A 23688-nucleotide genomic window follows, 5' to 3' on the forward strand; every position below is an offset into this window, starting at 1 on the left:
GGACTCTAACCCCAAGGAGGGGCGGAAAAAGGCTGGGAAGTACTCCTAATGGCATTGAAGCTCAGGTCAAAGATGGAAGGATAAGTAAGGCAGGAAGAGAAGAAGGGTGGAGATGCTGGGAGTTTGGAGAGAGTTTAGTGTGAATGTTACTTGGGGTTTCAGTTTCCAGTTGGGAATTCTGTGGGCAAGCCAAGGCTGGCAAACAAGGCCGGGGCTGGCTCATGAAAGGCCTTGGATGCCAGGTTAAGAACAGCAGATTAGGTACTGGTTTTAGTTCACATTTGGTTTGTGCTGTTATTGCTGTATCTGAGCTTGAATGCTGTTAGCATCTGGTTTAGCCACATGTCCTCAAAGAGCGTGTTTTCCTTTCACCTGCGTGTTTCTCTTAAAAATAATTTATCCTACAGGAAATAGGAGGAGGAGAGGGAGTAGGTGGGGATTTACTACTTAGTCTTAAGCCCTGGTAGAAACATTTTGACTTTTTATTCCACAGTTCTCGTTCAACGTTGGTTCAGCCCTCTGCATTCCTGGGCCTCGGTTTCTCATCTGGCAATTGAGATCACTGTGCTCTGTCTCAGACGTGCTGTGCGTCATTTGGAGAAAAGTTGTTATTTGACTACAAATGCTCTCAAGTTCCTAATCAGATTGTATGAATAATTCACAGACAACATCATCCAGGGATAAATTATATTTGGAACTTTTATGTTGACCAATTCTCAAGCCAGACTGCTGTGATTCATAACAACCTTTGGTGACGTTTTCTAAGAGGTAAAGAAAAGTAAACACAAAGAGTTCTTTTTAAAGATGAGGAAAGAATTAAGGAATAAAACAATATCAGGGAACTGCAGAGATAGACCAAAAATACAGTGGGGGATTTTATATGTTTAAGAGTCATTAATACAAACAAAAAAAAGTCCAAATTATAGATACAGAGCAAGACTTTTTTAACACCTCCCACCCCAGTCCCTGGTTACCATCATTTCTATTCTCTGCATCTATGATTTCAACTCTTCTAGGTTCCATATATAAATGAGCACATGTGGTGTTTGTCTTTCTGTGGCTGGATTATTTCACTTAGCATTATGCTCTCCAGGTTCATTCACATTGTTACAAATGACCGAATTTCCTTATTTTTAAAGGTTGAATAGTATTCCGTTGTGTATGTGTACCGCATTTTCTTTATCCATTCATCCATTAATGGATACTTAAGTTGATGCCATAGCCTGGCTACAGTGAATAATGCTGCAATAAACATGTGAGTGTAGCCATCTCTTTGACTTACTGATTTCACTTCCTTTGGATATATATCCAAAAGCAAAAATGCTGGATCATAGGGTAGTTTTATGTTTAATTTTCTGAGGAATCTCCATATTGTTTTCCACAATGGCTGTACTAATTTGCATTCCCACCAAGAGGAAGGCTTTTCTTTGGGATCTGATACCATTAAGTTTTATTTTATTTTATTTTATTTTATTTTATTTTATTTTTGAGACAGAGTCTCGCTCTGTTGCCCAGGCTGGAGTGCAGTGGTGCAATCTCGGCTCACTGCAAGCTCCGCCTCCCGGGTTCACGCCATTCTCCTGCTTCAGCCTCCCGAGTAGCTGGGACTACAGGCGCCCGCCACCACGCCCGGCTAATTTTTGGTATTTTTAGTAGAGATGGGGTTTCACCATGTTAGCCAGGATGGTCTCGATCTCCGGACCTCGTGATCTGCCCGCCTCGGCCTCCCAAAGTGCTGGGATTACAAGCGTGAGCCACCACGCCCGGCCCCATTAAATTTTAAACATTAAGCTGTAACAGATTTAGTAACATGGACAAGGACCCGTAGCTTGTGCATGACTGAGCAGGGATTCGTAACTAAGTCTTTCTGGCTTCAGAGTTCTTCAAAATTCTGCCTTGGTGCCTCTACTCACTGCCTCAGTGATTGATTCTCAAATAAGGACACGGTTTGGGATATGGGTACAAAGACTTTGCCATACATGGGATTTTGTAAACGGTATCTGAGAAGTGAAGTCAGTAATTCTGGGGAAATCACAACTTTCCCAGGCCTTTCCACAGGGCATGAAAGCCACTACTTTAGTAAGATGTCCTGAGCATTGGTGACACGTATGTCCTGAGTCTTAGCATAGTCTCCTGGTAAATCCATCTCAGCCCTGCAGTCACTTTCCATGGAACCTAAGTACTGCAGGAAAAATCTGACTCATAGCAGCACTTCTTGTAACACATTCTGGCTTTGTGATTAAATTTTCCTTCTTTATTTTTTGAGTGTAGAAGCAGATAAAGAAGAGAAGAGATGAGTCTTATTCCGCTGATGTTTAAGAGAAGGTCCAATTATACCTCAAAACAAGCACTTGCATAATAAGAAAGATTATTCCCATTTTACAGAAGAAAAACCTGAAGAAGTCATATCAAGGACTTGTTTAACTATTTAGTAAGAGCTGTTATCAGAGCAAAAACAAAAATAGAAGGGCTGTTTAGATGGTGAGGAAAATTGTGCACATAGAAAAGCCTAAGGGTTCTTTTCTTCTCTTATTTATTTATTCATTTTATTTTATTTTTTTCGAGATGGGGTCTCGCTCTGTCACCCAGGCTGGAGTGCAGTGGCACGATCTTGGTTCACTGCAACTTCTGCCTCGGGGTTCAAGCAATTCTCCTGTCTCAGCCTCCTGAGTAGCTGGGATTACAGGTACCTGCCAGCACGCTTGGCTAATTTTTGTATTTTTAGTAGCGATGGGGTTTCAGGATGTTGGCCAGGCTTGTCTCAAACCCTTGACCTCAAGTAATCTGTCCACCTTGGCCTCCCAAAATGCTGGGATTACAGACGTGAGCCACTCACCATGCCCGGCCTCTTCTCTTTTTTTAAAAAAAAATTTTGGGCTGTGCACTGTGCCTCACGCCTGTAATCCCAGCACTTTGGAAGGCCGAGGCAGGCGGATCACGAGGTCAGGAGTTCAAGACCAGCCTGGCCAACATTGTGAAATCCCGTCTCTATTAAAAATACAAAAATTAGCCGGGCGTGGTGCAGACGCCTGTAATCCCAGCTACTTGGGAGGCTGAGGCAGGAGAATCACTCGAACCTGGGAGGCGAAAGTTGCAGTGAGCCGATATCGCGCCATTGCACTCCAGCGTGGGGGACAAGAGCGAGACTTCTTCTCAAAAAAAAAACCAAAAAAACAAAAACAAAATTGTGGTAAAATACGCATAGCATAAAATGTATCATCTTAACCATTTTTGAGTGTATGGTTCAGTAGCATTAAATACATTCCCATTGTTGTGCAACCATCACCACCATTCATCTCCAGAACTCTTTTCATTTTGCAAAACTGAAACTGAATCCCCATTAAACACTAACTCCTCATTCCTTCCATCCCCGGTCCCTGGAACCCACCTTTGTACCTTTTGTCTTTGTGAATTTGACCACTGTAAGTACCTCCTATACGTGGACTCATATAGCATTTGTCTTTTTTGTAACTGGCTTATTTAACTTAGCATAGTCTTCAAGATTCATGCATGTTGTAGCATATGTCAGAATTTCCTTCCTTTAAAAGGCTGAATGGTATTCCATTGTATGTATATACCACATTTCATTTGTCCATTCATTCGTTTCTTCTTTGTTGTAGTTCATCTGAAAAATGCTGGCAATCTGCATTTGAGTATTTGAACGTCAAATTGGCTTGAAGGAATAGAGGTGACAGATAATACATCCCTGTGTTTTTCCAAGTTTGTTTCTTTGTCTTTGTACTTATCTGACAGCCACGGCAGAGAACTCCACCTACAAAAGTGTGAGTCAAGCTTCCTATCAGGCCTGATTGGGAAAAACCCTGTTCCTTGTATGGATCTCAAAACTTTCCTTGTCAATCCTGCCACCCAATTCAGTATTTAACTGAGTTAACATGTAGCCACATGATACTAGCCATAAAACTTTTTAGATATTATGCTCAAGCATCAGATTCTGCTAAGGTTTACGGGCAGGTGGGAGAGAAGAGGAACTCCAGGCCACCACATTCAGACTGTTGGGTCTTGCAAGACAGTGAAGGAGCATTTGCTGCTTTCATTACCCTTACTCCAGCCCATGCAGCTGTTTCAGTGACTTCCTGCCATTCTTCTCTCCAGACTCACTCCTCTCTCACAGAGCACACCAAATCCCCCCTTTTCCTTCATGCCTCAACTACATTAAGTCCTCTCTCATAGCCCTAAAAAAAGTGAAGCACAGTGAACCCAGTAAAATGTATGCTTTAGGTTTTGTCTGTCTCTTACATTCAAAGTAAATATTAGAAATAAATTTGACTTTTCTACACCGAGGTGAATTGCCCTCAGGTTCCTAAAAACAGCTGTTTTTTTTCGCCTTTGTTCGACTTAATACTACAAGAACAGAGTCGGTTTCACCAAAGTTAGGGTACATTGTTCCAATGGATGATCCTCCTGTATGCTAAAACAAGTCTCTTTTATTAATTTTAATTTGTATGGGTACATAATAGGTGTAAATATATTTATGGGTTACATGAGATATTTTGAAACAGGCATGCAATGCATAATAATCACATCAGGGTAAATGGGGTATCCATCACCTCAAGCATTTATCCTTTGTGTTACAAACAATCCAATTATATTCTTTCAGTTATTTTAAAATGTACTATTAAATTATATTTGACTGTAGTTACCCTGTTGTGCTAGCAAATACTAGGTTTTACTCATTCTTTCTATTTTTTGTACCTATTAATCCTCCCCACTTCCTCCCGCTCCCCAAACACACACACACACACACACACACACACACACACACACACACACACGCACTCTTCCCACTACCTTTCCCAGCCTCTGGTAACCTTCCTTCTACTCTCTATCTTCATGGGTTCAATTGTTTTAATTTTTAACACCCACAAATAAGTGAGAATATGCAAAGTTTGCCTTTCTGTGCATGGCTTATTTCGCTTAACATTAATGATCTTCAGTTCCAACCATGTTGTTGCAAGTAACAGGATCTCATTCTTTTACATGGCTGAATAGTACTCTTTCATGTATATACACCACTTTTTCTTTATCCATTCATTGGTTGATGGACACTTAGGTTGCTTCCAAATCTTGACTATTATGAATAGTGCTGCAATAAACATAGAAGTGCAGATATCAGAACAATATATTCATTTTCTTTCTTTGGGGTATATACCCAGCAGTGGGATTGCTGGATTATAATGGAGCTCTATTTTTAGTTTTTTGAGGAACCTCCAAACCGTGATTGTACTTATTTACATTCCCACCAGTAGTGGGTGAGGTTTCCCTTTTCTCCACATCCTCACCAGCATTTGTTATTGCCTGTCTTTTGGATATAAGCAATTTTAACTGAGGTGAGATGATATCTAATTGGAGTTTTGATTTGCATTTCTCTGATGATCATGATGTTGAACAAATTTTTATATGCCTGTTTGCCATTTTTATGTCTTTGGAGAAGTGTCTATTCAAATCTTTTGTCCATTTTTTAATCGTGTCATTAGATTTTTTTTTTTGATAGGGCTGTTTGAGCTCTTTATATATTCTGGTTATTAATCCTTGGTCAGATGGGTAGTTTGCAAGTATTTTCTCCCATTCTGTGGATTGTCTCTTCACTTTGTTGATATTTTCCTGTGCTGTGCAGGAGCTTTTTAATGTGATGTGGTCTCATTTGTCCATTTTTGCTTTGGTTGCTTGTGTTTGTGGGGGTACTATTCAAGAAATCTTTGCACAGTCCATTGTCCTGGAGAGTTTTCCCAGTGTTTTATTTTAGTAGTTTCATAGTTTGAAGTCTTATATTTAAGTCTTTAATCCATTTTGATTTGATTTTTGCATATGGCAAGAGAAAGAGTTCTAGTTTCATTCTTTCGCATATAGATATCCAGTTTCCCCAGCACCATTTATTGAAGAGACTGTCCCCTCCCCAATGTATGTTCTTGGCACCTTTGTCAAAAAGAAGTTCACTGTAGATGTATGCATTTATCTCTGCATCCTCTATTTTGTTCCACTGATCTACGTGTTAGTTTTAAGCCAGTACCATGCTGTTTTAGTTACTATAGCTCTGTAGTATAATTTAAAGTCAGGTAATGTGATTCCTCCATTTTTATTCTTTCTGCTTAGGATAGCTTTGACTATTCTGGGTCTTTTGTGGTTCCATATAAATTTTAGGATTTTTTTTATTTCTGTGAAGAATGTTATTTATATTTTGATAGGGATTACATTAAATTTGTAGATTGCTTTGTGTAGTATGGATATTTTAATAATATTGATTATTTCAATCTATGAAAATAAAATATCTTTCAATTTTTTGTGTGTCTTCTTAAATTTTGGGGGTATTTCTTAAATTTTTTTCCTCTTAAATTTTTTTGTGAGATTTCTTAAATCAGTGTTTTGAAGTTTTCATTGTAGATATCTGAAACAGTTCCCTTTAAAGTCTACCTTTAAAGTCTAATCGCTTATTAAGCCTACTATAAAACAATATTGTTTAAGTCATACTAAGTCATAAGAAGAAATACTGGTTTAGAAGAACATATATTCTAGTATATTCAATGTGCATGTGTTAATCAAACCTATGTTTTACAATTGACTGTGACTCAGTTTCCTCATCTACAAAATGAGATGAAATTTAGCACCTATCTCAAAGAACTGTCATGAGGATTAAATAAAAGAATATTCCATGCTCATGGGTAGGAAGAATCAATATCATGAAAATGGCCATACTACCCAAGGTAATTTATGGATTCAATGCCATCCCCATCAAGCTACCAATTACTTTCTTCACAGAATTGGAAAAAACTACTTAAAAGTTCATATGGAACCAAAAAAGAGCCCACATCGCCAAGTCAATCCTAAGCCAAAAGAACAAAGCTGGAGGCATCACGCTACCTGACTTCAAACTATCCTACAAGGCAACAGTAACCAAAACTGGTATCAAAACAGAGATATAGACCAATGGAATAGAACAGAGCCCTCAGAAATAATGCCGCATATCTACAACTATCTGATCTTTGACAAACCTGACAAAAAGAAGAAATGGGGAAAGGATTCCCTATTTAATAAATGGTGCTGGGAAAACTGGCTAGCCATATGTACAAAGCTGAAACTGGATCCCTTCCTTACACCTTATACAAAAATTAATTCAGGATGGATTAAAGACTTGAATGTTAGACCTAAAACCATAAAAACCCTAGAAGAAAACCTAGGCAATACCATTCAGGACATAGACATGGGCAAGGACTTCATGACTAAAACACCAAAAGCAATGGCAACAAAAGCCAAAATTGACAAATGGGATCTAATTAAACTAAAGAGCTTCTGCACAGCAAAAGGAACTACCATCAGAGTGAAAAGGCAACATACAGAATGGGAGAAAATTTTTGCAATCTACTCATCTGACAAAGGGCTAATATCCGGAATCTACAATGAACTCAAACAAATTTACAAGAAAAAAACAAACAACCCCATCAAAAACTGGGCAAACGGTATGAACAGACACTTCTCCAAAGAAGACATTTAGGAAGCCAAAAGACACATGAAAAAATGCTCATCATCACTGGCCATGAGAGAAATGCAAATCAAAACCACAATGAGATACCATCTCACACCAGTTAGAATGGCAATCATTAAAAAGTCAGGAAACAACAGGTGCTGGAGAGGAGGTGGAGAAATAGGAACACTTTTATACTGTTGGTGGGACTGTAAACTAGTTCAACCATTGTGGAAGACAGTGTGGTGATCCCTCAGGGATCTAGAACTAGAAATACCATTTGACCCAGCCATCCCATTACTGGGTATATACCCAAAGGATTATAAATCATGTTGCTATAAAGACACACGCACACATATGTTTATTGCAGCACTAGTCACAATAGCAGAGACTTGGAACCAACCTAAATGTCCAGCAATGATAGACTGGATTAAGAAAATGTGGCACATATACACCATGGAATACTATGCAGCCATAAAAAATGATGAGTTTATGTCCTTTGTAGGGATATGGATAAAGCTGGAAACCATCATTCTCAGCAAACTATCACAAGGACAAAAAACCAAACACCGCATGTTCTCACACATAGGTGGGAATTGAACAATGAGAACACATGGACACAGGAAGGGGAACATCACACACGGGGGCCTGTTGTGGGGTGGGGGTAGCGGGGCGGGATAGCATTAGGAGATATACCTAATGTTAAATGACGAGTTAATGGGTGCGGCACAACAACATGGCACATGTAAACATATGTAACAAATCTGCACGTTGTGCACATGTACCCTAAAACTTAAAGTATAATAAAAAAATAACAATTAAAAAAAGAGCCAATGTGCTCAGCCCCTGAGTCTTAAATGGCTGACATTTAAGACTTCAATAAGTGTTAGCTGTACTTGTATTAGCCACTTAAGTCAGTGTCTGTCATTTAGGGGGATTACGTGTCCTGATTTTCCTGGGACCCTTCCCATTTTAGCACTGCAAGCCTCACATTCCAGGAAACCTTTCAGGCCCAGGCAAATCAGGATAACTAGTTACCCTCCACCATACATGAAAATCCACAAATACTAATGACAGTCATTACTTCTTTAACACTATTGGAAAGCTCCTAAAAATAAAAAAATTAAAATTTTTAAAAAACTATTGCTTAAAGATACTATTTGTATGATAGTGGTTAAATAAAAAATTATGAGTATACTTGGACAACATTCATCACAAGTTGAGGATTAAAGTGAAGGGGCCCTAAAACAACCACTTTTTCTTGTTCATAGTTTCCAAGTAGACTGAAGATACTAAATAGATTAGTATATAATTTAACCTATGTAATATTCTTTTAAAATTAAAACATATTATCAAAATACATTGATATTTTAAAAACACTAAAATATTAAACAAATGAAATATGAATAAAACACAGAAAGTGTACCTTTTTTGTGTGTTTATGAATAACTTTAGTGCGACTCTCTCACAATGCTAAGCTCAGGTAGTTTTTAAACAAAATCTGATTTATAATCCTATGTTAGCTTGTTTTTTAACCTGCTCTTTCCTTTGAGTTCATAGAAAGTAGCTTTATTTTTCTCAGTTATTCTGAAAAAAATATCCCTTTTGTTATTTTTATTTTTAAATTCCTAAGTAGACCTTACCCATTGAGGGTCTCTACAGAACTCCATCTGTCTCTGAGAAACTCTCCTCCTTGCATTAAAATGAAATAATTCTGTTGTTAGCTGTCCTTTCAAGACTAAAGAATTGTGTGGCATCATTCTGCTGTAGCTAATTTCAAATAAAGTTCTTATGCTGGAGCTGGATAAATAACAACTTTTAAGAATCCAGAATTTTTTAAAATATAAAATTAACATAGGTTACATACAAAGTTAATCATTTAACAATTACAAGCAAACACATTTCTTCAAAATGTCTATATCATGTCAAAACAATTGGTCATATTGTAAAAAAATCAGCCAAATAAAATTTCATGAATGAAATTGATTACTAAAACATTTTACTTTTTGATAAGTTGCATTTCTTTCATTTTGATATGACATAGCTTGGACATTTGTAGCTTCATGGGTAAAAAAAACTGTAATAGAATTTAAAAATCCTTAGATTTATATTTGTGTGTGTGTCTGTGTGTGTATGTGTGTATGTGTGTGTGTGTGTGTGTCTGTGTGTCTGCAGCCATTTTTAATTACATACACACATCCTCAGATATCAAAGATTTATTTCAGGAGAAAGAAAAGAATAAGCAATACATAGTATATCTATAGTTGTTATATTTAATACACTTAACAGTTTTTATATTTAAAATGTCTGGATGCAATTTCTCATCAAAAATGTTAAATACCAAGGACACATCTATATTTTTTGGTAAGATGCTATCTATTGAAAGTGCCATGCAGGACAGATATAAAAGTAGCTTGACCAAGTCTGAATTCTCACTAATCTCAGGTGAAGGAAGACATTTGCTATTGATAAAGCTAGTTTATCTCCAGAGTACAACTTGGGCTCTATGTATTTTTAGATGAGAATCACAAAAATTGATCTGCACTTGCTTCTCATACAAGCTTCAAGTGCCGGCTGCAATAAAATCTATGACTGTGATTCAAAGTATACTTCCAGTCTGCATGAAGAAAGAGACTCCAATGCTGCTAAAAATGAATTATCTTCTTTCTTCAATTTTGAAATTGCCTTAGAAAAATTAACTAATTAACAGATGCATCTGATGAGAAATCCTGTAGACTATCACTCAGAGATCTTCTATTGTATATGATGTAATACATTACCACTACAATAGAAAATTATCTTAGCTCTTAACAATTCTTAGAAGCTATGTAGAAACTGAGACTGATTCCATGTAGCATTAAGAAAAAAGATTCCCAAGTAGCAAACTCCTTCATCCTTTACTTAGGCCAAGGAAATTATGACCTAAAAACAAAATCAAACAAAACAAACAAAAAAGAACCACAAGTTAAAAAAAGAAGAAACCTAACCCACAGGCGTTTACTTGCAGCTGAGATTGATCTTAAGGTTAGCAGGTATAAAACGTAGTAATGACTACTACCAATGCTGCTTTAATTTTTTGAAAGAGGAAATTCTCATTGGCTAGATGATTTTTTTGTGTGTGGGGGATGAGTGATGGCTTTGTGTTCCTGAAATAGGAGGTTAGGAAGATGGGTTTTCAAATTCTTGGTTTATGCAGTCTGTAAATAGTGAAAATAGTTATTTATATTTATATCTTGATAAGACACAGGCTTTCTCTAAAACACATTCTACAATGTACCTAAAATCATGTTTTTTTCCAGCACCTAACACAGTACCTGGTACTCAAAATGCATCTGTTGAGGGAGTAGAAACATAAATGACACCTGATAAATATTTGTATTTATATTATCACAGAAGTCTATACATTTGCAACCTTGGTTTTGATCATGTCTACCAAGGTGTTACTAGGGACTCCACAAGTACAAAGCCTAATTACAATGTACACTAGAGGAACTCTTAAGGCAAACTGCTATGTGTATCTGTACTATAGAAATCAAGTTCAAAATAGTACCAGATAAAATTTGGCTTAAATTTACAAACACATTTTTTTTACAAGTTAATGTACATAAATTTTTACTATTTGAATAAAACTACATGTGAATCATAGACCCATTTTTGTTCCATTGACTTGAACAGTACGTTTGACATCTCACAAATACTGTGAAAAATGTTCTTTCCGAATCAACCATATGAATACAGAGAACAAACCTACTTTTACATTGCAGTTCATGTGAAGTCTGTCAAGTCTAATACGGTAAATTGACTCTAGTTAGCTCTCTCACCAACGGAATTATTCTTTACCTTGGGTGAATAACACTTTAAAAAGTAATGTAGTTTAGAATTAAAAGAAAATAGAAAAAGTGTGCTTTCATTTTGGTTCCTCTAGCTACAGTTCTCACAGGGCTAAGTAAGATCCAAACTAGGAAAACTGACAAAAAACATGAAATTGATAAGGAAGTTGCATGCATAAAAGTAAATGACTGCTACCTCATGTGATTACTGAAACCTCATTATGTTCTACACACACACATTTATATACATACATTAAAACTAACTTACATATGTACAACAAACTTACTGGAGTGCAATTACTAAGGTGGTATGTCTGATTATGAAGAAAAGCATCCAGACCTATTCTTCAAAGAACTTGACAACTAAAATGGTTTGCATTAAAATACCTGCTTACCAGTGATGACAGAGTAACTGATACACAACTAATTTTCCTGTAATAAATAGCTATAAAATTGGACAAAGTATATGAAATAACCATTTTAAGATGTTGTACAACAGGCAATGCAAAATGGTGGTTACTGCATAAAGAAAACTAAAAAAAGTTAGCTCAACAATCTCCCTGGCTTTCTGTTTGGAGGCATTTTCTGAACTGCAGTGGAAGGAGAGGAAACCCAGAGCACAGTGGTCATTTTTTTGGGCTAGGGGGAAAGAGAACAGAATTTGGAGCTCCAGTATTTGCTAGAATGTATGAGTCAGGGTCCAAATAAAAGGGAGCTGTACAGAGCAGGAGCTTCAGAAATCTATAATGAAGACCCTTGAGTGTTTGACTGGAAACACAGCTTCACATGGGCTGGCCAAGAAAACATGAGGTCCAGCATAGAACAACTACTGAGCAAAGACAGCTACTACAGGAAGAAAAACTACTGAGGAGCTGTGAATAGAACAAGTACTATAGCCTGCACAGGCCGAGAGACATTTAAGTTCCAACCAATTAGAGAGCAGAGACCTCTCTAAACACCCACAGTTCTTAGTAGAGTCCAGAAAGGCCATGCCTTAGAAGGAAAAATTTATCCCTAGAGTAAAGGCTACTCTAGGCCTGCTCTAACAAAATTTTACTAACGCTCAAAAGAATCAAGATGGTTTAATTTAACTGCTTTCTGGAACAAAACTTAACACTTTATTAAGAAGGAGACTAAAATCAGACACCATAGGAACTATAACGTTCAGCACAAAATCAGGAATTACTTGATGTGTAAAGACCGCAGCAGAATAGAAACAAACTCAGAAAAGAAAGAGATAATGGAATTAATAGAAAATAGCTTTAAAACAACTACTATTACTATGTTAAAGATTTAAAGGGAAATGTGAATAAAGTGAGGAAACAAGTAGAGAAACAGAATAGAGAATGGAAATTTTATAAAAGAACATAAAAGAAAAAAGAAATCCTCAGCTGGGTGTGGTGGCTCACACCTATAATTTCAGCACTTTGGGAGGCCAAACTGGGAGGATCACTTGAGGCCAGAAGTTTTAGACCAACCTGGTCAACATAGCAAGATGTCATCTCTAAAAATAAAATAAAATAAAATAATGTAATAAAATAGAAGAATAAAAAATAAATCATAGAACTTTGTTCCCCTCTCTAAAAAATACATGAAATGAAAATTTCCTTGGATGAGTTTAACAGCAAAAGAAAAGATCAGTGAATGTGAACAGAAAAATAGAAATGAGTCAAACTGAAGCAGAGAGTTAAGTGGACTGAAAAAATTAACTGAGCCTCAATGACCTGTGACAATATCTAATTACATGCATGGAATTGGCATACTAGAGGGAGAGACAAGAGGAGGAAAGCAGAAAAATGTTTGAAACAATGGTGGTTGAAGATTTTCTAAATTTGATAAAAACTATACACTCAGAGATCCAAAAAAGCTTAATAAATTCCAAGAAGGATAAATCTGTAGAAAATAACTCCAAAGCATATCATCACTCATTAGCTGAAAGTCAGTAATAGTAAGAAAACTATTAAAAGAAGACAGAGAAAATAGACATATTACACACAGCAAAAACAATCATAAGAAAAACTACTGACTTCTCATTAAAAACAATGCAGGTGAAAAGACAATAGAAGGACAATTTTTAAGTGCTTAGAAGGAAATTGTCAACAATCAATATCCAGTGAAAACTACTCCTCCAAAATGAAGAGAAATTAAAACTACTTTTTTTCTGCTTTCTTCATTTATTTTTCTCAGTAAAATTACACATGATTGGATGTTAGACAGCTTTCTTTGAATATTAGCTAGAAAATTTTGACATATTTTAGTGCCTGAGTCTTCATGATACATTATTTTTTTGACCAAAACAATTAATAAAAAACTAAAAATTTGTCACCAGCTGGTCTGCATTACAAAAAATGTCAAAGGAAACTTTTAAGTTTGAAGGAAAATAATTTCAGATGGAAATTCAGTTCATAAAGGAATAAAAAGCACTTGGAATAGCCATTATATAGGTAAATATATAATATGTTTTTGTTTTTTAATTTTTTGAAAGATAATTCATTGTTTAAAGAAAAAATAATACCAATGAATTGTGAGGTTTCTTTAAACATGTAGAAGTTAAATGTGTGACTAAAATAGAAAAAAGTACAGGAGGGGAAACTTTTAATTTCCTTGTGTTTTACAAACAGTGGGATAGTATTAATGCAAGGCAGACTATGATAAGTAAAAGATCCATATGATAAGTCCTGTAAACCATTAAAAATAACATTAAAAAATAAATACAGTGATATATATATATATATATATATATATAAAACCAATAGGAGATGTAAAATGGAATAGTAAAAAATAATCTAAAATTAGTCAGAAAAGAGGGAAAAAAAGAATAAAATACATATGGGAAAAATATAAAACAAATAGCAATATGGAAGTCTTTAGTCCAACTATTTTAATAAATATATTAAACATAAATGAACCAAATATTTTACTAAAAGGTGAAACTGTGAGACCTTATTAAAAAGCATCACCAAATATGTGCTATTTACAAGAGACTCACATATAATGTAAAGACACATTTAGCTTAGAAATGAAAATGATTGGAGAAAGGTATACTATGAAAACACTAATTCTAAGAATGATGGAGTAGCTCTAATTATATTAGACAAAGCAGACTTCAGGAAAATTAGTTTTACCGGAGATAAAGAGGGATGTTTCATAATGATAAAAGTGTCAAATCATAAAGAAGCCACAGTAATCATAACAGTGCATGCATCTAATAACAGAGAATCAAAATTCATGAAGCATAAATAAATAGAACAAAAAAGAGAAATAGACAAATTCAAAATTACAGTTGGAGGTTTTCACACTCTTATCTCAGTTGACAGAATAACTACACATAAAATCAATAATCATATAGAAGGTTTGAATCATCCTATCAACAAACACAATTCTAAGTATGTTTATAAAACACTCTTCCCAACAATCAGAAAATCCACATTCTTTTCAAGTGTTCATAAAACATTCACCAAGATAAACCTTGTGCTAGGCCATAAGACAAATCTCAATATGTTTAAAATAATTGAAATCATTTAGAGAATGTTCTCTGACCACAACAGGATTAAATTAAGAATCAATTGCAAAATGTATTTGAAAAATCTTTCAATATCTGGAAATTAATTAAAATGCTTACTAAGACATAGGTCAGATACAAAATTAAAAGGAAATTAGAAAATATTTTGAACTAAATGAAATAAAAATATGACATATCAAAATTTGTAAGATGAAGTTAAAGCAGAAAGAAACAAGGTTTTAAATATTTACATTAGGAAACAAGAATGATTTAAAAATGGTGATCTAAGAGTCTGCCATAAGGAACTAGAAAAATCAGGATAAATCAACCCAAAGTAAAAATGAGGAGGGAAATAATAAGGATAAGAGCAGATATTTCTTACATAGAAAACTGACAAATAATTGAAAAACTAAAAAAAGTTAATTCTTTAAAAAGATGAATAAAATTGATACCTCCTAGCTATACTCATTAAGAAAAAAGAGAAAATATAAATTATCAATATTACAAATGAAAAAGGAAATATTATTACAGATTATTCAAACCAGAAACACAGTAAGTGAATACTATTAACAACTTTGTGAGTAAAAATTTGGCAATTTACATTAAAAGAACAAGTCTCTTGAAGAATACAGTTAAACTTAACACAAGAAGAAATAAAAAAATCAGAATAGCCCTATATCTATTAACAAATTTATTCATAATTTTAAAACCTTTCCACAAGAAAACTCCAAACTTAGATGGCTTCACTGGTAAAGCCTATCAAACAATTAAGAAAGAAATAATACAAATTGTGTTTAAACTCTTTCAAAAGTATAAAAGAAAGGAACACTTCCCAATTCATTTTATGAGGCCAGTGTTAACTTCATACCAAGCCATTCACATACATTATAAAAAAAGAAAATTACAGATTAATACATTTCAATAACATAGATACAGAAGTCCTCAAGAAAATATGATCAGCCCAAATCTAGGAATACATAAAAAGGCGAATACATCATGACCTAGTGGGATTATACCAGAAATCCAAAGCTGTTTTAACACTCAAAATAAAATGAATGTTATTAAACATATTGGCAGGATAAAATAATGAAAAATCACTTGATTATCTCATTAGTTGAAGAAAAAGCATTTGATGAAATTCAACAGCCAACTATAATGATAGCAGTAACAATAATAGTAACCACCAGAAAATTAGATATAAAAGAAAATTTTCTCAATCTGATAAAGTCCACTTATTTTTTACAAATAGAAATAATATTATATTTAATTATAAAATACTGAATGCTTTTCCCTTAGGAAACAAAGCAAGGATGTCCATTCTTAGCACCCTTATTTATCCTTGTACTAGAGGTCCCCAGCCAGTAAAATAGGACAATATAAATAAACAAAATGCATAAGGACCGAAAACAAAAGAGCAAAACTCTTTTGAATTACTGGTGACATAATATATAGAAAATTCTAAGGAGTCTTTAAAAATATCCTAATAAGCTGATTTAGTATTATCACAGAATACCATGTCTACATACAAAAGTCAATTGCTTTACTGCATACTAGCAATCAAAACTTGAAAAATGAAACTATAAACATACCATTTACAATATCATAAAAACAAAAAAAGGTATAGAAATTGGAAAAGTGTGGTATTGGTGTAAAGATGAACGAATAGATTAATGAACCACACAAACACACCGCAAACATCTACCAGCTGCTCAGTTCACCCACATCCACCCGTGTATTATGAGTCAAACACAACCTCATCTGGTGTTACTCTGTCTCATTTCAGATAACCCACCTTCTTCCACCAGACAAGAACTGAAAGTTGAAAATAAATTTACACTTACGTGATCTATTAATTCTGAACAAGGTGTGGCCTCTAGACGCTGAAAAAGGCAAGAAAATGAATTTCTCACTAGAGTTTCCAGAAGGAATGCAGCCATGCCAACAGCTTGATTTCAGCCCAGTGAGATCCATGTCAGAATTCTGACCTCCAGAACTGTAAGATAATAAGTTTCTGTTGCTTTAATCCACTAAACTTGTGTTCATTTTTGTTAATTAGAAATAGGAAACTAATAAACTAGCTCAATAAATAGTATCTTCATTAATTTATTTAGATAATTTTCAGATAATATTACTCTGTGAGTCTGTTTCATGCCAGCACTGACCTAGGCATGGAGATTTGGGATGAAAATGCATAGCTCTTAACTTGAAAGTTGGGATCTAAAAGCAATGACAAATAATTCCTTCCAAATGTAGCAAAAACTATGATAAAGCTAAGCACAAAATGCTGTGAGAGCACGTATAAGAGGCATTTAACCAAACTGAGGAGGAAATAATAGCCAGGAAGACTTCCTGAAAGAAGTGATATTTTAACCAAAGTCTAAGTGATTAGTAGAAATTAATCTGGCAAAGACGGAAAGTGAGAATTTATTTATTTATTATTATTATTTTTTTTTTTTTTTTTTTTTTTTCCATTCAACCCTGAGTGGATACAGCACATGTTTCAGAGAGCACAGGGTTGGGGGTAAGGTCACAGATCAACAGGATCCCAAGGCAGAAGAATTTTTCTTAGTACAGAACAAAATGAAAAGTCTCCCATGTCTACCTCTTTCTACACAGACACGGCAACCATCCGATTTCTCAATCTTTTCCCCACCTTTCCCCCCTTTCTATTCCGCAAAACCGCCATTGTCATCATGGCCCGTTCTCAATGAGCTGTTGGGTACACCTCCCAGATGGGGTGGTGGCCGGGCAGAGGGGCTCCTCACTTCCCAGTAGGGGCGGCCGGGCAGAGGCGCCCCTCACCTCCCGGACAGGGCGGCTGGCCGGGCGGGGGGCTGACCCCCCCACCTCCCTCCCGGACGGGGCGGCTGGCCGGGCAGAGGGGCTCCTCACTTCCCAGTAGGGGCGGCCGGGCAGAGGCGCCCCTCACCTCCCGGATGGGGCGGCTGGCCAGGCGGGGGGCTGACCCCCCCACCTCCCTCCCGGACGGGGCGGCTGGCCGGGCAGAGGGGCTCCTCACTTCCCAGTAGGGGCAGCCGGGCAGAGGCGCCCCTCACTTCCCCGACGGGGCGGCTGGCCGGGCGGGGGGCTGACCCCCCCACCGAATTTAATAAACAAAAGTAACGTTGAGTTCTAAGAGCCATAAGAGAACTTGGCGCATCCAGGGAACTGTGAGTAGTTTGCTACTCACCGAGAAGTAAAATGAAATGCATAAGCAATCATGGGCAAATATACAGTTAAGATGTAAACCTTAAGCAGAAAGAAATTATTAATATTGATTTAATTATTACTGAGTTATCATTTACCTGTTGCAAAATGCAGATTTTAGGGGTTACAGTATGATTATATTTGGCTATTGAATTTGCTTATATAACCCATATCCCAGCAAGATACAGTCAATTCTACCATAACATGAAATATGCATTCCTAAAAATCGCCATTGTCACATAAAATCATGCAATAAAAGTCACATCATAAGGTTTAGCACAAAAATGAGACTGGGCAAAACATTCAAACACTTCATCAGTGACACATGAAAATATGTAGGAGCCTAATAAAAACACTAGTGCAGTTTTACACATGTTAGGCGATTAGGAAGTTCATAAATGTTACAATAAATATGGCACTTTACCTTGAAAAAGGCCTGAAGCTGGTTTGTGTGGGAGTGGACATCAGAAGGGTTGCAGCTTGTGAGTTTTTGTGAGGTGGAGGAAGGAGGGTTATCTGAAAGCAAAGTTGATCTTATAAAAATTTTAAAACATAGGCATTCAGCATCAGGCTTTTATAAGCATAAAAATGATCAGAACCATAGTCACTAGACATATTAGCAATTGTTCTTACAAGGACCAAAGCTTGGCCCAAAGAAGGAAAAACTTTTCTCTTGATTTTCTCATTGTCAAACTGAGGCAAATAGGCTCTTTCTAACTGTTTTTATTTATATAATAAGGATAGCCAAAGGAAAAGAAACACAGGATAGAGGGATGTAAACAAGATGGCTTAATAATTAGAGGGGTCTGAACCCATCATAGTTTATTTGTGTGAATGCTGTCTCAAAATAATTACTGTTTATAGGCTCAAAAATGGCAAGATTTTGCAGGCACTTGACTGTGTCCTTCACGTTTTAACTCCCAACACAATTCTTTGGTCTTTCTTTTTTGACACCTTTATCCCTGTGTTAATATCTAATCTAAAGCCTAATATCAGTGTCTGTTCTAAGAAAGCTGCTTTTTCTTTAGTTGAATAACACCCTTCAGATGAGACCTTATTTTATATCCACAGGGATGGGGGCAGATCATATAAAATAACAAAGAAACACTAATCTGGTAGTTAAGTAACCTAAATTCTTGCCCTGGTTTTCTCACCAACTTAAATTCTGAAATCTCATCTGCAAAAATAAGGTGATTAACCTTGTCTGTCTTTAAGGTCCATTTAAGTTCTATACTTCTATGACCATTATTAACAAACATTATTGAGATCCTTCTAGGTGTAGAGTGTTTATCAAACAATCTATCCTCATTTTTTACAAGATAAGAAAGCTCAGAAAGGCCAAGTGACTTGCTAATGTCACACTTCCAGTAAATGGCAGAGATCAGATTCACTTGCACGTCTTGTTCACAAAACAAATGTCTTTGCAAATGCCACACTGTTGTCCTTAAAAAAATGGCTATCATATCATAGACAGAAAAGATCCCATGTGATGGACTACTGGGTGCCCAGCACCTCCACCCATTCAAGTGGTTTCCTTAGGAGCTGTCATATTTTATAAGATCCTGGCAGCTTAGCCTCTGTTGGTTAGTTCAGGGTGAGACATGACCCAAATTAGGAAAGGAAGATTCTTTCAGATAATTTGGAAATATGAAAGGAAGTTAGTATGTCTGAGATGATTGAAGCCATACAATAAAAACTCAAAAGATGTTAGCAGCAATGTTTGCTGCCAAGTGAAGAATGCCAGTTTTCAATGACAGAGAGTGAAGCAGAGAGGAAAGAGACCAATATGGTTTGGCTGTGTCCCCACCCAAATTTCATTTTGAATTGTAATTCCCATAATCTCCACGTGTCTTGGTAGGGACCTGGTGGGAGGTAATTGAATCGTGGGGGCAGTTATCCCCATGCTGCTGTGCTCATGATAGTGAGTGAGTTCTCATGAAATCTGATGGTTTTATAAGGGGCTTTTCCCCCTTTGACTCGGCACTTCTCCTTGCTGCCATGCGAAGAAGGATGTGTTTGCTTCCACTTTCGTCATGATTGTAAGTTTCCTGAGTACCCCCCGCAGCCCTGCAGAACTGTGAGTCAATTGAACCTCTTTCCTTTATAAATCAGCCAGTCTCAGGTATGTCTTTATTAGCAGTGTGAGAATAGACTAACACAGAGGGAGAGTTCTGGCAGAATTTGAACCTGAGTTCTGGTTGCCCATGACATCCCGCTGCACTTTCAAACAGCTCAGTCATTCCTTCCTCCCTTGCACTCCATGTGCTAATAGGTCCCCTTTTTTGCTTTGATTGTTGAAGGACCCTATGTTAGCTTCCCATGGCTATTGTAACCAATTACTACAAACTGAATGGCTTAAAACAACAGAAATATATTCTCTCACAGTTCTGGAGTCCAGAAGTCCGAAATCAAGGTATTGACAGGGTTAGTTCCTTCTGGAGGCTCTGGCAGAGGACTCGTTCTCTGTGTCTCTCAGCTTCTCACGGCTGCTGGCAGCCCTTGGCATTCCTTGGCTTGCAGGCTCATCACTCCTGTCTCTGCCTCCATCTTCATGTGGCCTCCATGACTGTATCTCTGTGTGTTTTCCCCCTTTCTTTTCTCTTTCAGGTAATCTTGTTTTTGGGCGTAGGCTCCACCCTTATCCAGGACGATATCCTCTCGAGATCATTAGCTTAACTGTATCTGCAAAGACATTTTTCCAAACAAGGTCACATTCACAGGTTCTGGGAGCCTCTTTTGGGGAGCCACAATGGACCGCTAGCAAAAGAGAATTGCAAATTGTAGTGGTGACTAGTTTCAAAGTTTAGTGCTACCCATCCTAGTGAAGTTTTTCATGTTTAATTACACTTTCCCTGCTGCTACCGCTACCTATTTTTTTTTCCCCCGAAGGTCATTTAGACATTTCACAAATATAGCACTATAATCTGAAGAATGAACTGTGTTGGCAAATATGCAAATACATCTATGAATATTTTAGATTTATCTTTTTGTGTTGCAAAGGCAAGCAAGATGACCAAATGATCTCAGTTTTCTTAGTTCAGTGATGCCAGTGGTAGATAACTGCAGATAAGGTAGATAAACTATCCTATTCCACTTATATCTTCCATGCACTGCTGAAAATTCATTTGTGCCTTTTCATTGCTTCAAGAATGGTATTATAACACCTTCAAGAATGGTTTACTAGAAAGTTCTGATGTCTAGACACCACATAGGTATGTTCTGATTTGTTTTGTTTTTGAATAAATGACAAAAAAGAGGAAGTGTGTTGGTGTTTAGTGCTTTAACCAATATAAGTTGCCTTCTCTTTCAGAGAAATGTTCCCTATTATATAAAGTCAATTTCCATGTAACCAGCTATTTGCTGAGGTAACAAATTTACCCCATCCTGGAATCTCAAATAAAAAATCCATTGCAATGCCATTATATGACCAGTTTTATGTTTACTAGCAGCTGTCTTCCCATCTTCGCTATTGTAGAGTAAAACTATTGCACTGGTATTAAAAAAAAAATCCTGTAAAAACAACAACAAAAATACAAAGACCCTGCTTTACAAGAGGTGTTTTATTAGGAAAATACTATGGGATGGATTCAATAAAAAACAAAAACCATGCCTTCCGCTCAGTATAATCTTACTGATGCTGTCCATCTTCCTGATTCACTGCTGAGGTACTGCTTTACCTTACAGAAGGCATCCAAAATGTTTAAACTTTGTGTTTTCTGTATTCTGACAGTTTCACAAGGCAATTTCCAAATGCATACTGTCTTTAGAAATAAAGTTTGAATTCAGACAGAGCTCATCTTGAATCAATCATACAAGCATTGTATCTGATAATTATATAGATTCTCCCAGAATGGATGTAATGATGCCTCTTCCTTAAGCCCCTTTACCTTGCTATGTTGTAAGCAGTCTCCTTTGTGTATTATAGCACCCTGTTTTAACACAGTCAGTCCAAAAATAGGAATGCCAAGCTCTTGCAATGTAAAATCTCTTAGTGTGGGACTAAAAAAGAAGATATAGCTTTCATAGAGGGACAAAAATGCTATAAACATGTGATGGCTGATTTGTTTGGGGTAGAGTTAATTACTTCTTTGTTAATTCCTGATAGAATTTAGAAGGCTCTTTAACAACTCACTTTTGGCTGTTTATGTATCTTTTTCTTTAAAGAGCCACAGATGATTAAGTTAAAAAAAAAAGTCCATACTTTTTGGTAGGTAACAGTTTTAGCTGACATTATAATTTTCTGTCCTCAAACTGACTTTATCCTTTTTAATGATGTTCATGCTCTTAATCAGGACTATATAAACAATCCATATTACAAATTTCATACAGACATATGTGAACATTTAACAGGCTTTGGGAGACATTTGCAGTGTAGAATATCTAGCTGGATTTTCTTCCTTGGAGATTATCCTGTACTAGCAACAAGCAGAGAAAATATTTCCCACGCCTGTGAGTATTTAGGAGTTCCTTTGTGTGCCTAGATCTTTTTCTCCCCATACAGGGGAAGTGGTGTGCACTGGGGGTAGGCAGAAGAAAAATGACAAGAAGCAAAAGCTTTGCTGCTGTGGGATCAAATTCCAAGCAGAATTCCTTCATACACTTCCATTTCTGTGAAAGTGCGGTGTGGTGTTCGTTTTCACTGTATCTGCTCGCTTAATTGTTTCTGCCTGTTCATTTCGTTCCTCAGTGAAAACATTAGCCTAAGGGACATTTGAAAATCAAAAGGTAGGCTTGGAGTTTAACAGGAAATGAACAGTGGTGTTGCTGCAATATTAAAGTAAAAGTTTAGAACCAATAAGAAATAGCCACGATTCTAAACTCAACACGTCTTTTCTCCTTTTTGTTGTTTCCTTTGCTCTCCCAAATGTCAAGATTAAAGAAAAACATTCCATGGTTTCTACATGTTTACATTGCAAGGACGTATAAAAGATGCTGTGAGGTATGCATTAAAAGAACTTATCTTAGATACGGTAAAAATCCAGAGATTTTGAATTATTATGCAGGAATATATAAAATCCAGGACAGATTTCCTGACAGCTATAATTATTTAATTCTTTTAGAATTATCTTTTTCCACCCCCAAACCTCCTCTTGCCAGAATTGTTGAGATAATTAAGGAAGTAGTGGGAAGGTTAGAATCTGAACCATTTCAAAACCAAAACTGACCAGATAATTGTCCAACTCTGTTTCACTTACAATGCAGGACTATGACTTCTGTGTTGGCATGTGTGTGCTAAAGTTTGACCTCTGGCAGGGAAATTGTCTTCAGACAGAATAGAACTTGAACTTCAGAAGTCCAGTGGTCCTCATTGTAGTTGCCCATTTGCACTCAACGTAGCATGGCTTAATTGCAACAAATATCAGTTATGCTAAATGCTGGTATTCTAACAGCTCAAGGTGAAGTGTTGTTACTGTCCACCTTTTCTCTGATCACTGAGACAAAAGATCAAACAGAAATATTTTTAAAAACACTCACAGAGGATCATCTCAACTTAAAATACTGCCTCTTTTATGACCACATTCTCCATCTTAACAAGGAAATCAAACAATTCAAGGGGAGCAAAGCAAAGAAATCCACAGAGAAAAGTTGTTTAAAATTGCCCACTGGATACAGCCATTGTAAGAGTTGAATAATGAGGTGGGAAAATATCAGAATTAAAAAAAAAAGCCTAG

General features: G+C 36.3%; 1 long non-coding RNA gene across 7 annotated transcripts in view; it reads right to left on the reverse strand.

Annotated features, from left to right (window-relative positions):
- The window catches only part of LOC101154388 (uncharacterized), a 73478-nt gene that overhangs the window by 18103 nt on the left and 31687 nt on the right, over positions 1–23688 (reverse strand). For 4 of the 7 annotated variants that reach the window (XR_008669738.2, XR_008669739.2, XR_010129214.1 and 1 more), the window contains 3 exons: positions 20400–20698; positions 18441–18532; positions 16651–16802 (listed from right to left, as the gene is read on the reverse strand). This is a non-coding gene — a long non-coding RNA (uncharacterized lncRNA). Of the gene's footprint in view, positions 1–16650; positions 16803–18440; positions 18533–20399; positions 20699–23181; positions 23449–23688 lie in introns of all 7 variants that reach the window. The other 3 variants (XR_008669743.2, XR_010129213.1, XR_008669744.2) reach the window with 2 other exon arrangements.

The sequence above is a fragment of the Gorilla gorilla genome, chromosome 9 (assembly GCF_029281585.2).
Source record: "Gorilla gorilla gorilla isolate KB3781 chromosome 9, NHGRI_mGorGor1-v2.1_pri, whole genome shotgun sequence".
NCBI classification, from domain to species: Eukaryota; Metazoa; Chordata; class Mammalia; order Primates; family Hominidae; genus Gorilla; species Gorilla gorilla.